Raw genomic sequence first — 16016 nt, 5'->3', positions numbered from 1 at the left:
TTGGTCCTCATTTTCCCTCCACTCCTCACATTAAAAATCGGCCTTGTGCCTAATTTGCTCGGTGGGGGGAGCAAATAAATACCCTTTTCTTGGCCTTTTGGCCAAGATCAAAGTGTAGTATCTGTTCTTACTACATGCTGTACTTATTGTGATATAAAGTGGGTGATCACTTTTCTGTATTAATTTTATGTAAAATGATCACCCACTTTACAACCACTCAGTATCAAAGCCATCCAAGTCATTCTCCAGATCATTCAAGTTGTTTTTGAAGGAATCCAGTTATTTTTTAAACATTCAAGGTCATTCTAAGTCATTTACTTTTTATTTATTGAAGTCATTTCAGCCCATTTTTCGGCCATTTTCGTTTATCTTTAAGAATTTTATGTCAATCCTACATTCACGCATCCATTCATTACACGAGAGCACGCGACTAATGGCTATCGACCTTGTTTATCTTTATTTTCTATTTTCTTTTCCATGTTCTTTTATTCACCCCTTTTCTTTATATTTTGCACATTTTTTCTAGGTTTTTCACTCTCCTAATTCTATTTCCTATTCTGTTTTATTTTCTGTTTCTTTTTATTCAACCGTTTACTTTATTCGTTTGGCAATTTCCTGTTCTCTAGTTCTTTTTCAAATACCTGCATTGAAAGATCAATTTACCATCTTGTATTTCAGATTTTCCACTAGTATCCCTTTTCACATCCCTTTTCATATGTTACTTTTTTCTATCCAAATATAATTTCCAGCAATCATATTAAATGCCAGATTAAACATCCACCCACTACAATCGTTACTTCACTCGGATGCTAACGCTTTAATTTACTCTATCCACAGAGCATTTAACAATTCTCTTTATTTTTCTGTATATTTTACAGTATCCGGTTCAATGCTTGACAAAGTTTTATAACTGCAAGCAAATATCAAATCTTAATGAGCACTTTGTTTTACTATATATATATATATATACATACATATATATATATATATATTTCTTATTAGTTATTATTCTCATGTATATATCTCTCAATGATAAATTTATGTGTAATATAATATTTCTTTTTAAATTAGGTAGATTTCAATATGATCAGTTTCAGACAGATACAGTCGAAAATACAAAATTATATCATTTTATTATTTAACTAGCGATGTGGAAGGCGCCAGATCTAGACAGTCCTAAAATATACACAATCATATTTTAAATATTGTTTAGGATTCGTGTTTATTATAAAAGAGATACTTCTTATTGAATATTATATTGTAATTTATATAGAGAGTACTTATTAAAAGACAATGGTTTTCAAATTAAACTAGTTTTAGCTATAATTACTTTTCCGCATGCGCAAACTAATACGAATCTATCAGCAAATTGAAGTTAACATTTTTCATTAACACTTTCTGACTTCTCTACGCGTTATGCATTCGTTCAAACAGAAGTTTTACTTGTTATAAACCACCCTTAGCGTATGATTACTGTTTACTGTAATTTCAAAGTCATATTACGAGTAGTCCAAGAGTTTATCGGTTAAATATATAAAGACAGTCAGACAGACTCACACATACATTTACCGTTTTATTATATATAGATATTTAAGATATACAAATTTTTCTAGATGTGCTAAATTAAACTAGGCTGTTTGTTTTAGGGATAACTAATAAATCGTGAGGGTAACGTGGAAAATTCATTTGAAAACGAGATATGGACGATCAGATATTTTCAATAGTTTGACATAGAGAACATAACACAGTGCAAATGTCCTGACAATCATTCGGTAATTGTAAAACGAAAAAAAATTACAAATTATTTCTTTTAATGTTTTGTATATGAGTCTGATAGCAGAAAATTCTGAATAATAAGAAAAATCAATATATATAAGAATCGAAGTTTATAAAATAGTTTTTAAAAAATGTTAGTATCAGATACGGGAAAGACCGGAGTGTTTCTCTTAACTTTTCTCATTGTGGTGATACTGCTCTTGTGTGCCAACATTTAATAAATATTGTAACAATCGCGAACGCACCTTTCATCTAATTTATAAAACTCGCTATGTCTCTCTGGCTGTCTGTTTGTCTGTCTGTCTTCGTATCTTTAAACTCAATCTCTTCCGAAATTAAACGTCACAGAGCAGCGCCAGGAGCCTCAAATGACTGGATTATTGTTGACAATTATTTCATGGCTCTTTTAGTTTTTTTAATCGTGTCAAAAGGTGATCAAAACAGAAAAAAACATCTTTATACGTTTTGTCCATTTACGTTTTGTCCATTTACGTTTTGTCCATTTATGTTTTGTCCATTTATGTTAGTTTATTTTTAACCAGTTCATATCCATGTCATTTTAGAACAGTGGTAACGTCACTAACTTTGGATCCTACGGTTTTACTTTTGGTTTCGATTCTTACTAATTGCACTAAAATATATATTTTTTAACTTTTTAAATCACGATTCTATAATAATATAATATACGAAATGTGGGCAAATTAAAATATCATATTTAAGCGTATTTTACAACCTGGCAAGACCAGGCGCCCCACTCCGCTAGTATCCTATAACATGCCTCTTAATGTTGTTACATATAATATTGTAAGCATATCGAATCCTAGCATATAACTCATACATAGAATCAACTATTTATTCCTCAACTCACACGAAGTTTCATAAAAAACAAGTTCCATTTTTTTCTGTATTTTCTGGGTTTTTTTTTATTTACTTTTCTTTTATACTTTTTTTCAATTATGCTTTCATTAGAATGTCCGCTAAGTACCCCATATTTCTATTTGATTTCTGATTTTTTTTCTGTTTTGTCTTTTCTATTTTCTTTTCCGTGTTCCTTTATTATAGTTTTTAGTACCCAGAAAAAAGGAGGGTGGATTAGGGTGGACATGTAAATTCACCCTCGTCCGTTCATCCGTTTATCTGTCCGACGTTTCGCGCCTTAAAAGTTTTGGAAATTTTGCACAAACACTAAACATGATATGAGTAAAAAGATGACAGAAGAAAATTTCCGGGAAAACTTCGGTTGCCCCCCCCCCCAGGGGTGCCTTTCGGGTTAAAATGGCTAAAATTGACACTTTCGTGCTTATAAAAAATATTGATGCCTTGAATCTTTATAAGATTTTCTGAAAAATTGTAACTACCTGATTTCTATATAATTTTGTTGTTCTATACTTCGCGATAACACTTGGCTTTGTCCCAGAGGCTTTTAAAGACCAATAAAAACATTCCATTTTGGGGACTGTTTTTACCATATTTGTCCAAAGTTTTCTGTGTATATCTATATAGCAGTTTAGCATGATGATGTACTTAAATTTAAATATGTTAAGGTCTTGGCGACTTTTGGGGTTAAATGGTAGGGGGGGAATGATGGACAGCGTAATTTCTTTTTTTTTTTTTTTGCATGGTTCAGAACTCAAGTTTACATATGTTAAGGCCTAAAACTTCACCGTTTTTTCATTTTTACCAGGATTTGACGTCACCTGGGGACTTTTTGGGTTTTACAGGGGTGGCAGAGTTGAACTTAGTCATTTTTTATGTCTCGTTCATTGTGCACTCAGGGAGGACCATGCCTGTTTCACTTGTTTTCGTTTTCAAATGATTTTCTCGTTCACTTACATATCTTAGTTCGTTTATGATCTATATATCGTATTCCTATCTTTTTTTTTACTCTATGACCTTTTCTTTCTTTTTTTTACATGGGCGTAACCACTTATCAAGGCCCAGGAGCCACTCGGGGATAATTGTTATTGTGTGTACACTAATCAATGGGATAGTTTCATAGTAATAGTTAGTATTGGGGATTTGATAGGTGTGATTACTTAAGGGGGCGGTTCATCAGGAATTTGTTTGTGTTGGACTTGAAGACATCCAAGTTGAATTCGGAGGGGGGCAGGCAAGCGGCAGAGAGTTCTACAGCCGTGCAGTTCTAAGAAAGAAGCTTTTTAATTAATTAGTTTATTTAGCTTTCTGAAACTGCCTTTCCACCTCACCCGAATTGCCTACACTATCCAGTTGTTTCTCTGCATAATTTGCAAAGCTTTAGTTTCATCTATTTTTATTGAAAACGCCTTTGACAATTTTTCATTTATACAGATCAGTGTTTCAATGTTACCAGCTTGAGCAGGTTGCAAATTATGCCTATAACTATTACTCTTGTTATTTTCTACATATTGTACTTGATTCTACTCCAGAGATTATATGTTGGATAATGTTTTATAGCTGAAACGAAATACAGAATCTAAAGAAATATTTCTTGTTATATCTTTTATAGAGATTTTTTTATTTATATTATTACTTATTTTGCTATTAATTTGCTCCTACTTATATACTTCTTTCTCTTTCTTCTCTCTCCCTCTCTTCATACATTATATATATATATATATATATATATATATATATATACATTACTAGTATGTAAAATAGTTTTTAAAGAATAAAGAATGGCTCAAAATTGAAAAACTCGTTATACATTTTGTACATTCATTTTAGATTATTACGTAGTGGTGTTATTATTAGAATGATGAATGATCTTTTGTTGTTCATGTTAAGAAGGATAACTGTCTTAGTGAGATATTAGAGTCTTAATTATGTTGTTGGAAGAGATGCTAGTTATTATATATATTCATTGTGAGTGTTCATATTGTTGAGATGTTCATATTGTAAGAGATGGTGTGGAGACATTAACAGGTATATATAAAGAGAGAGAGTACATATAAATACGCTTTGAGAGGCGATTCGATATCTAGATAGAGAGACCGAGAGATTGGCATTTATGTTTTTGACAGTTCTGTATGAAACGGAAGTGTTTATATAACATAAATAGTTTGACACATATACTTTCTAGCATATATTTTTCAGATGATGGTTTTATCAAATGGTTCTTATACATAAATGGACAATACCTTTTCTCGTTGTAATGATGAACACAGAAGACAGCAGTTATGAAAAACATGATGATCATTTATTTCTTCCATATGACCGGTTAATGCCTTTGCATCCAGGAATTCAAAGTTTCTTCTTTACATCTTCTTCTTCTAAAACTCTTTCGCTTCCAGACGGTGCCAAGGTTCGGTCTGAACCTCTCTGCGTCTCTGGTCGGACTCTCGTCTGACTCTCCGACTCTCTGATTTTCTCTCTAACTCTAACTTCGAACTCTTTCCTATATTGAGAAATCACATGTATGTCTGGCCAACGTGACTATAATCCACGTGTCATCAACATACGTGATTTGCACGTTTTTGAAACCATTTCTGATGACCAGGAAATTTCCCATTTTCCTTTGTTGTTTTACAAAGGAATTTAACCTACTTATCTAATTCATATAACCCATATTTTATTATTCATTCTACTTAACAATGTGCATAGTTTCCAGCAAAATTTGTATTTATTAAATATTTTATCAGAATCAACAATTTACTGGACATTCCATTTAAAACCTATTGTTCTTTAAAGTTTATCTCCAGGGTTCGATTCCCGTTTTCTCTGATTTTATTTTCATTTACTAATTTTCTTTATTTTTACTTACATGAAAAAGGGAACAAGCCTTTTTCATGTAACAACTTCACCACTTCGGTTTCGATTCTAGCTGATGGTACCCATTTACGTTTTTTTTACTTTGGAAATGACGACTCTATAATAATATATAGGAAATCTGGAGAAATTAAAATATCAGATTTAAACGTATTTTACGCCCGGGCAAAGCCGGGCGTCCCTCCCGCTAGTATTTTATATACATACAACACATATGCTTAATGCATATCGGTCAATTCCATGATCAATGTATATGTATATATGGAAGATTTGCAAAATATATCTCAAACGCGTATCAATTACTAAATAAGCTTTATAAAATGTAATATATATATATATATATATATATATATATATATATATGAAATTATCAATCAGCAATACCCTTATAATTTTTTTGTGTGTATTAATATCAAAGACCCTTTTTTTCTATTTATTTAAAAAGAAAATATCGCTTTGTTATATATGGGTCCTGGAATTGCATTCATATGTAAAAGATTTAGCTATTTTGCATATTCTTTTAAACATTCTTTTTAATTAATGACCTATTAGTATTTTCGTTTTTTTATGGGATGGTCATCTGTAGTTAACTTTTTTTTTTACATAGGCATTGCCACATTATCAAGGCCAAGAGGCCACTCAAGGATAAGGGTTAAAGAGTGTACAGTAGAAATTGGACAATATAGTAATCATTAGTTATGAAAATTTGGTAAATTTGATAACTTATATGGAACGGCTCAACAAGAACTTATTTACGTTAGACTTGAAGACAACCTTATTGTAGTCAGCCGGAAAGCAGGAAAACGAAAGACAATTCCACAGGCGTGCAGTTCTAAGAAAGAAGCTTTGTTCATGGAATCTACGTTTAGGTTTAGGCACAGATAAAGAGTGGGGGGAATTATTGATAGTGTTTACAGCTAGACGAGTGTTTCTTGTGAAGGTTTGGCGAGGGGGGACCATAGATTGAAGCTCAGTCGAACACTTTCCATGAAAATAACGATACATCAGTGACAAACTCACAACATTTCTTCTGTGAGATAGAGGTTGTAAGGAAGAGAAAAGGACATCTCCTACGAGGCTACGAAGTCGATTTTGAACTCTATCAAGGCAGGCCAAGTCCTTTCTAGCAGCTCCTGCCCAGATGTGGAAACAGTATCCCATCCTTGGACGTACCTGACTCTTATATAGATAGAGAATAGCATCAGCAGTGAGATATCTACCTGATCTATAGAAAGATCCCACCATTTTCCCAGCAGCCTTGGCAACAGATTTGATGTACGTGTTCCATTTAAGATCAGGAGTAAAGGTCAAGCCAAGAAGCTTGTCAAAACTAGAGGCCTCCTGAAGACGAGAGCCATTCATTTCAATTGATGTCAGATGTGGATCAGAATGTTGATGATGTAAAGAGAGAAGCTTGGTTTTAGATGCATTAAAAGTAACCAGCCACCCCTTACCCCATTGTACTACATGCTCAAGATCAGAGGAGAGAGAATTGGAGAGAACTTGGTCGTTTACTGTCTTAGATGTGCTACCATAAATGGTAGTCTCGTCAGCATAAATGTCTACAAATGATGTAAGGATTTGATTTGGAAGATCATTAATGTAGATCAGGAAAAGAGTTGGGCCCAGGATGGACCCCTGAGGGACACCGGCATTAATACTGTGAGCTTCTGATTTTTGCCCCTCAACTACTACTCTTCTGAACCTATCAGAAAGAAATGATTTAATAATTTAGAAGACATTTCCAGCAATACCATAGCTAGAGATCTTATGAAGTAAACCTTTATGCCATACCCTATCAAAGGCCTTAGATATGTCAAGAGCAATTGCACTAGAAAGGTTGCCTCCATCGAGAGAGTTGCTAATCCTATGAGATATAACTGTAAGCACATCTGTTGTAGATCTAGCAGAACGAAAACCATATTGAGTGTCACTAAGAAGGTTATTTGTGTTGAGATGATTGATTACTTCTGTATTTAACACAGATTCCAGCAACTTACTCATGACGCACAGGAGACTTATTGGCCTGTACTGAGAGGGGGATGAGCGATCACCTGAATTCTTAAATACAGGGCATACTGATGAAATTTTCCAGGGAGATGGGAAACTATTCTCCTTAAGACAACGTTTAAACTATTACGTGTAATTATATTCATGCAGATATTCTACATGATTTATACTTGCATAATATTTGCGTAAACACAGACCTCTTTCTATATATATTTATATATGCGTATATATATTTATTAATTTTTTTCCTACCAACTCCTCCATCAGTTTTAGGTCTACAGACATGAAACTTGATATATAAGGTATTTGAACCAATTTGAAACTTTATATTTGGGTTTTAGCCGGGAAAAATTAGTACAAAAGTTTGAAATTTTAAAAATGGAATTTGCCAGGTGTAGGTCGAACGATGGTATTATGAATACGTTTTTTTTTACACATTGATCACAACTTATCAAGGCCCGGAAGCCACGCAGGGATAAGGGTTATTGCAAGTACATTACGTTAGTGTGGAGATTTGATGAAGTGTTTACTTAAGGGAGAAGTTCATTAGGAATTTGTTAACGTTGGACTTGAAGACATCCAAGTTGTAGTCCGGTGGGAAGCAGGCAGACGGAACAGAGTTCCACAGGCGTGCAGTTCTAAGAAAGAAGCTTTGTTCATGGAATCCACGTTTTGATTTAGGCACAGTTATAGAGTGGGGAAAATTTTTCACAGTGGATTAAGCTAGACGGGTGTTTTTCGTGAAAGATTGGCGAGGGGGACGAGAGATTGGAGTTCAGACGAGCACCTGCCATGGAAATAACGATAAAACAAGTATAGGCTCGCAACGTCTCTTCTGTGGGAGAGAGGGTGCAGGGTAGAGAAAAAGGTATCCCTCACTAAGCCACGAAGTCTATTTTGTACTCTGTCAAGGCAGGATAGGCTGTTTTTAGCAGCTCCTGCCCAGATATGGCAACAGTATTCCATCCTTGGACGTACTTGGCTTTTATATAGATAGAGAATTGCATCAGTGGTGAGATATCTTCTGGAGCGGTAGAAGGATCCCACCATCTTTCCAGCGACCTTGGCAACAGACTTGATGTACGTGTTCCATTTCAGATTAGGAGTAAAGGTCAACCCCAGTATGCGTTATTGGTTGTTTTAATATTTAGCATTGCAGATAACGTGTTTTCATAGTTCAGACATTAACGTATAACGAAAAATTAATCTTAAATATGTTTTAATTTTTCCCGATTTCGTGTATATTATTATTGTGATTTCAAAAGTACAAAAAATGTGTTAGAGGTGTAAGTTGATTTAATTTGAATGAAATAACACACGCGATTGAAAGCCAAATTATAACGTAATATTACGAAAATAAACAAATATTTTACTTGTTTGAAATTTATAATTTAAATATATTTCGAATTCAAACTCCGTCCTCATTATTTTATATATCTTCCATGTTTTCTTCTTTTGAAGAAAGACGAAGAAAAAAAGAAAGAAAAAATGTACAAATACTAAAGATTGAGTATAAATTTCAAACAAGTAAAATATTTCTTTATTTTCTATATATTGCGTTGTAATTTGGCTTTCAAATGTATTTGGGTGCATCCAGCCAGAATCGAAACCGAATGCCAAGCTTTAACATTGGAAGCTGGTGATGTTACACTGTACCAAAGTAACACGCATATAAACTGATTAAGAATAAACTAAGATGAATGTACAAACAAAATGCATAACGATTTTTAAAGTTTTTACACATTTTTGCCTATTCAAACTAATTTAACTGACTAAAGACCCATAAAAGAACAGCCCTAAAAAATCCGATCATTTGAGGCGCTGCTATGCAACGTTTAGTTTCCGAAGATAGAATTTGAAAATATGAAGACAAACAGACAGACAGACAGACCGACCGACCGACCGACCGACGGACAGACATATAGACTTGTATATATATATACACATAAATTATCAATTACATTACTTAATATTGAATTAGCTCTAGGACATTTAACTATCGAGCTTATTATATATCTAAATTACAACGAGCACTTTCTATTTCCTGTATTTTAATTAAACTAGTAATTTCACTGTTACATTAAAATACACTCAGCTCTATAGACTATTGTTCTAATCTCCTTTATACACACACACACACACACACACACACATATATATATATATATATATAATTTAAATATATTTCGAATTCAAACTCCTTCCTCATTATTTTTTATATCTATCTTCTTCTCTATATAAATAAAATGAACTCATTTTCCCCTCCGACTTTGACATTAATAGGATTAAAAATCATGACATTACATGTAAATGTAATGCGTACGGACTGTAGCACATTATCTGAGGTTTGCTATAGGCCTATTACCTCTACAGTTCCTCGACAATGGTACATTCCTATATTTTTCTGGTGAGAGTCCACTGCCAAAATCGTTTAGATTCAATGGAAGTTGCAACATCTTTTCTCTCTGTTAGATTCCCCCTTTCCCCTCTCTCCACTTACACCGCAGCGAATGCGTTCACAAGAAACACTACGAGGAAACACACCGGTTTGGAATCATACAAGGTTACTTATGCCGTTTCCTTTAAATCTTTTCTCCCTGATTTATGCTTTCTGTTTCTTTTTTTCCATAATAAAATAGAAATAAAAAAATAAAAAAAACGCCAAAACGCGATTATTATTACTATTTTCTTTTTGCTTTTTTTTTTCGTTAGTGGAAGACGAAATCTGCGAGACTAACTGGATTTTACTTTCGGTTTTTACGACTCTAACCGTGAAATCTAAATGTGACCTTTATTTATTAGTACTTTATATATAGTACTATATATATATATATATATATATATATATATATATATATATATATATGCCTTTTATTTCATAAGTTACAGGATTTTTGTGCAGGATGAACTTCTGAAATTCATTTGTTATTGTTAGGGTGTATAACGGTGTTAACTTTGGTAAAACTCGAACTATTTTTTTCTTTCATTTAATTTTTCGATTATCGATTTTTCAAACTTATCGGGGCCATTCTGATAAAAAAAAAACTGTCTAAGAACACATAAATGCATTTGTGTGAAATTATTTAAAAAATCGGTGTGACGGTTTCCGAGTCTACAGGGAACGAAGACACACACACACAGACACGCACAGATACACACCGGGACTTACACACAATGTGCCTTTCACATGTCTCTTCTTTCATTCTTTATATTACATGCTTTTTTTCTTCTATTTCACTCGCTATTTTATTCACACGCATCCCTCAGTTCGTTGTTTGTTGTTTTTCTCTATATCTCTTCTTCCTTTCCTTTTTATGCTCTATCGTTCTCTTCATGTCCTGTATATTTAGCTTTCTTAAACCATCATTCAATCTCACCCGGAATATTATCAAAACATCTAATCCTTAATTACCTACAATCTCCATTAAACGTGTCGTTTCCATCTATAATTTACACAGCTTTATTTTTATTATTTTTTTTATTGTAAACGCCATTGACAATTTAGGTTCATACACGTTTCCATGTCACCAGCTGCATCCGGTGTAACGGGGGGGGGGTGAGCTGACAATTATTTATAGAACATGTTGTAAACGACTAGCGACGCATGCGCAAGTTAGAAACGACTTGAATTTCCTTTGCACAAAAATAACACAAAACCTCATCCATCAAATGGAACAGAGAATGATCCCTAATTATTTGTGACTCATTTGTCTTTATACCGAATCAAATTTGTTTTCCTTTCTTTTAAAGCGTCTCACTATTTTCATAATTTGTACAGTTTCTTATTCATTCTAGTTTTTTTTTTTACTATGCGTTCTTAGTTTTTTTCCTTCTTTTTTGCTTATAATAAGTTATATTTGTTTTTAGAAAAAGAACAGATAGAAAGCGAAAATCGTATTTGTTAATCGGATAAGCTACTGTGAAATCCTATTATTATTATGTACTCACTAGGAGTTCTCACAGAGCTAATTAGCGATTACTCACTGATAGCAACTAGACGTTTTTCCTGGAGTCTAGATGATGTTAGACGCCGGGTTACTTTCCGGATATTATCTTAGGAAATCGATTATTATTTTTAAAAAGAAAACGTTAGATAAAGAACATAATTAATTTGTGTATAAAGACAAATATGTTAATAAACTTTTGTATAAAAGAACATGTGTTGTATTTTCGTGTGTTGTTACCTATGTTATAGATACTGATTAATGAACGGACCATATATATGCACGTTGTGTTTGTGGTATAACGGACTGTAGTTTTCGGGCCTAATTGTCTTTCTTAACGGCGCGTGACTCGGCTAATGGTGTTGTTTCGTGCTTGCGTGTCAACATCTATATACGTATACACATGACGAATACCTGTTTCTGCTGCTGGTCGCTTCTGAGGGGTTCACCAACTGTCCTTGGGGGCGCTGGAACCTACATGAGACAGGGACCTTAGACGAATGTATGGTTTTATTTTATGGTTTATTCACTTACAGCCCTCCCTTCAGCAGAAATAGAGTGACCGATGATCTTTGGCTAGGGGGATTCTACTATGTGCCCATTCTGAGACACTTCTCTCTCATGGGGAGACACGTTTTAGGCTATCTGTTGTTTTTAGAGCCTCAGCTCATACTCACTAAACTTAACTTTTTAAATCGGAACACTTGATACCTTACGTCAAGTGCCTATTCGGATACTTTCGGTGCAATCGGATCAGTCACTTTGTTTGATACATGTCAACACATATCACCATTCAATCTCTGTTGTAAACTCATCGCTAGATAGATAGATAATTATATATATATATATATATAGATAGATAGATAGATAGATAAATAGATAGATAGAAAGATAGATAAACAAACGCAGATAAATGCTTTTACACGGTTATTATTTATTTGGATAACTATAAACTTAACAGCAGGAATGCGATCTTGCTGAGGTGAATGTTAAAATACTTAAACAAATAGGTTTTCGTTTTTTAACTTCATAATTCATTTTATTTTATTACTAGCAGGTAGAGCTGATCGAATTGCTAAGTTCTATTGTCTGCTTATTTTATTGTTTAAAAATTTTATGTTAACAGCTACATTTGCCCCCCCCCACCAATTTGAATTTAACATGAAACCCTTTTTTGTATTTACATGTGCATGTGAACTGAAACATCTACAATATCAATCTGACCTGTCTGTTTAAGGGTATGCATGTATGTATGTATGTATGTATGTATGTACGTATGTATGCCCCAAACCTTCGACAGAGGCGACGGATTTTCACGATATCTTTCACGAGATCTGTATATTACGAAGCTCGACCCTTCGGACGAAAAATATCGAACAATTTAGCAAAAACATTTATGAGATTGAATGAAGGTTAAGAAATGATTCACACTTCTAATACCTATATTGTCATCGAAATCGGTTAAATCGCATAATTTTCAATCAAATCAGTTGACTTCCTACTCTAGTCGTGGACCCACTCGTTGCCTTGGGAGAAAACTTCACATACGTACCCGCGGTGACATATTTCGCAATATATTTGAGTCTATATCGCATTGTAGAAGATCTATTGTAGATTTTATGAAATTATTTTATACAATTGTTTGAATTAAAGAGTGAAACGCTGTTATTATTATGTACTCACTAGGAGTTCTCACACAGCTAATCATCAGCTATTACTCACTGTTAGCAACTGGTGATGTTTCCTGAAGTCTAGATGATGTTAGATTATGCCTGAGTGACAACAGCTTTTCTTCCTGATAGTCGATTTAAGAAAATCGATTATTGTAATTAAAAGCTAAACGTTAGACAAAGAAGATTATTATTTGCAAGTATGCAGAGTTACTTTGTGGACAAATATATCTTTTGGAATTTAAGACCTGTTCCTAAGAACAATAAACCAAAAAGGTGAAATATGACCATGGCGAAATAAATGTTAACATATCCAAACAATTAGGTCTCCAAAAAATAAATCGGAGTAGAGTAAACGTGATTCAAAGTCAAATGTTCAAATGTGAGTTGAATGGCGTAATAGTAAACTATAGGGAGTTAGTGGAAGGAGAGACAGAGAGTTGGTCAGTTGGACAATGACTGATACTGATCGAGCTGAACGGACGTAGAAGTCCATTAGCGAAGGGCCAATCGTCTTGTACGCCCAGGAAGAAGTCTAATACATGCATCTGCCAATGAGAAAACATGATAAAATAAAAGTAGCCGTAGAATTTGGGTCGTTTTACTCTGAGGGAATCCTTTTTTGCAGCTTTTTGCATATTCGCCAATCAAGACTCGTAGATTACTAAATGTATGTCTTATTTATTGGCAATGTGCATATTCACCCAGAACTATGTCCCGCCCCCTTGTGTTATCTGTATTGTGAATGTCCTGTAACCCATGCCACACACACATACACAAGGAATTATGAACACTAGACGACACAAGGAAACCATTATATCTATTTGTTTATTATATACACTTTTTACATATATATATATATATATATATATATATATATATATGTGTGTGTGTGTGTGTGTGTGTAGACTCTGGCATATATATATATATATATATATATATATATAGATTCTGGCATCTAAGATATCCTTAATTTAGTGCCGTGCTCCCCATTGAAGGGAGTACAACGGAACAGATGAAGCAAATATCCACAGATTTTCAATACGCTCCAAGTATTTCAATAACTTTTGCAAATGATTTTTCGTTATCCCTAACGTTATTCATTCATTCTTCGGTGGCAGCGACCATTGGTCTTCACTAAGATCTGGGTGACATAATAACTAATGCCTTTCTCTGTCTCGTTGTTCTATTCCTTCTCTTCCCCTCTTCATTCTTTTTCTTTCCTTTATTATTATTATTATTATTATTATTATTATTATTATTTACTCACATTTATTATTTTACTCATAGTTGCAATTATCAATAATAGCTCATAGGCAACAACAGCTTTTTTTCGTGAGTATAAATGACATCAATTGTTCCCATATTAACACCATCTCAACTTCATTTTATAACTATTAGAAATTATTATAGTGTTCTCGCAATAGCTGTTTACTAAATATTAATTCCTCACTATATATTCATAATAATTTTTAATCATTGACTGATAATAGGATTCCTTACATTTCCAGTATTTTCCGCGCCATTCCAGTGAGCATCTTTATCTTGCACTCGGCTCTTCTTTTTTTAAAATCATTTTTCCTTATAATCATGTGCCTGTACAGCAAACAATCCTTTTAATTAGATAACCTACCTCATTCATATAATATGAGCCTATCAATCAATTCTGTCAATTGTTCATGAAATTATCTTCTATAAATATTGTTATTGTTAATCTAATTTGTGACGTCCTTCAATATGCTTACTCTCCATTTCTCCATCTCCTAAACTACGAGTGTAGCTCAAAAATTAATGCCTCCTATTTTTTTTAAACTAAAAGCAGACTATTTTTTAGATATTTGAAAACGAGGCTATATCAAAAGAAAGTTGATCTCATATTCTTGTCCACGGTTACTAAATTGGTCTTTAAGAACTAAGATTTCGCGAATTTGGCCTAATTTGATTACAGTGTTTTTTTTCTTTTTTACAAGGTGGTCATCGCTTATCAAGGCCCGGAAGCCACTCAGGGATAAGGGTTATTGTAAGTACAGTACCTTAGTGTGGGTATTTAAAGTGTCTACTTAAGGGGGCGGTTCATCAGGAATTTGTTTACGTTGGACTTGAAGACATCCAAGTTGTAGTCAGGAGGGAAGCAGGCAGACGAAACAGAGTTTTACAGGCGTGCAGTTCTAAGAAAGAAGCTTTGTTCATGGAATCTACGTTTTGATTTAGGCATAGATAAAGAGTGGGGAAAGTTATCACTATATGACTTTGGCCTTTTTAAAAGCGTACTTTACAGAATAAATAAAGAACAAACAAGCAAAGTATTATATATGCTAATGTAAGTTGCATAGAAATATTTGTCAGGAGACTGACAACTATAAAGTATTACTGAAGATGGAGGCCGCATTAATATTTTTTAACATCCATTCAATTTTAATATAATTAACTTGAACGGAATTCATAGTTTCTAAACGACTCCATCAAATCGGACTTAGATTACCTCTCTTTACACTGACATTTGGGTCGTCATTAACTTAATATAAAGTCTCATATAAAGTTGTAAAAACAGTAACCTTTCCTCATCCACTGTTTCGTAAGCCATTAATCACATCGAACAACACACTGCACCTGTTATATCTCATTTACATTCATTTTAAAAAGTATATTATTGCTCTCGAAAATATAGTAGAGGATATCGATTACATGATTAAAAAACAATGTGCAACGGGTATTATTGTTTAATTAAACATAGATTGAGATATGAGCTGCTCAATGTGTTAAACGTATACGTAAAACAATACTTTACTTATGAGACAATAATTTCTCTTACATTCATATATATATATATATATATATATATATATATATATATATATATATATATATA

General features: G+C 33.3%; 1 pseudogene; it reads left to right on the top strand.

Annotated features, from left to right (window-relative positions):
• Window positions 1–80: 80 nt before the first annotated feature.
• On the top strand, window positions 81–207 carry LOC145286640 (U2 spliceosomal RNA; annotated as a pseudogene).
• Window positions 208–16016: the final 15809 nt, after the last annotated feature.

Source organism: Euprymna scolopes, chromosome 10, assembly GCF_053919585.1.
Source record: "Euprymna scolopes isolate OS-2025 chromosome 10, ASM5391958v1, whole genome shotgun sequence".
NCBI classification, from domain to species: domain Eukaryota; kingdom Metazoa; phylum Mollusca; class Cephalopoda; order Sepiida; family Sepiolidae; genus Euprymna; species Euprymna scolopes.
The sequence above is the reverse complement of the archived record's forward strand: the minus strand, read 5'-3'. Positions and strand labels throughout refer to the sequence as shown.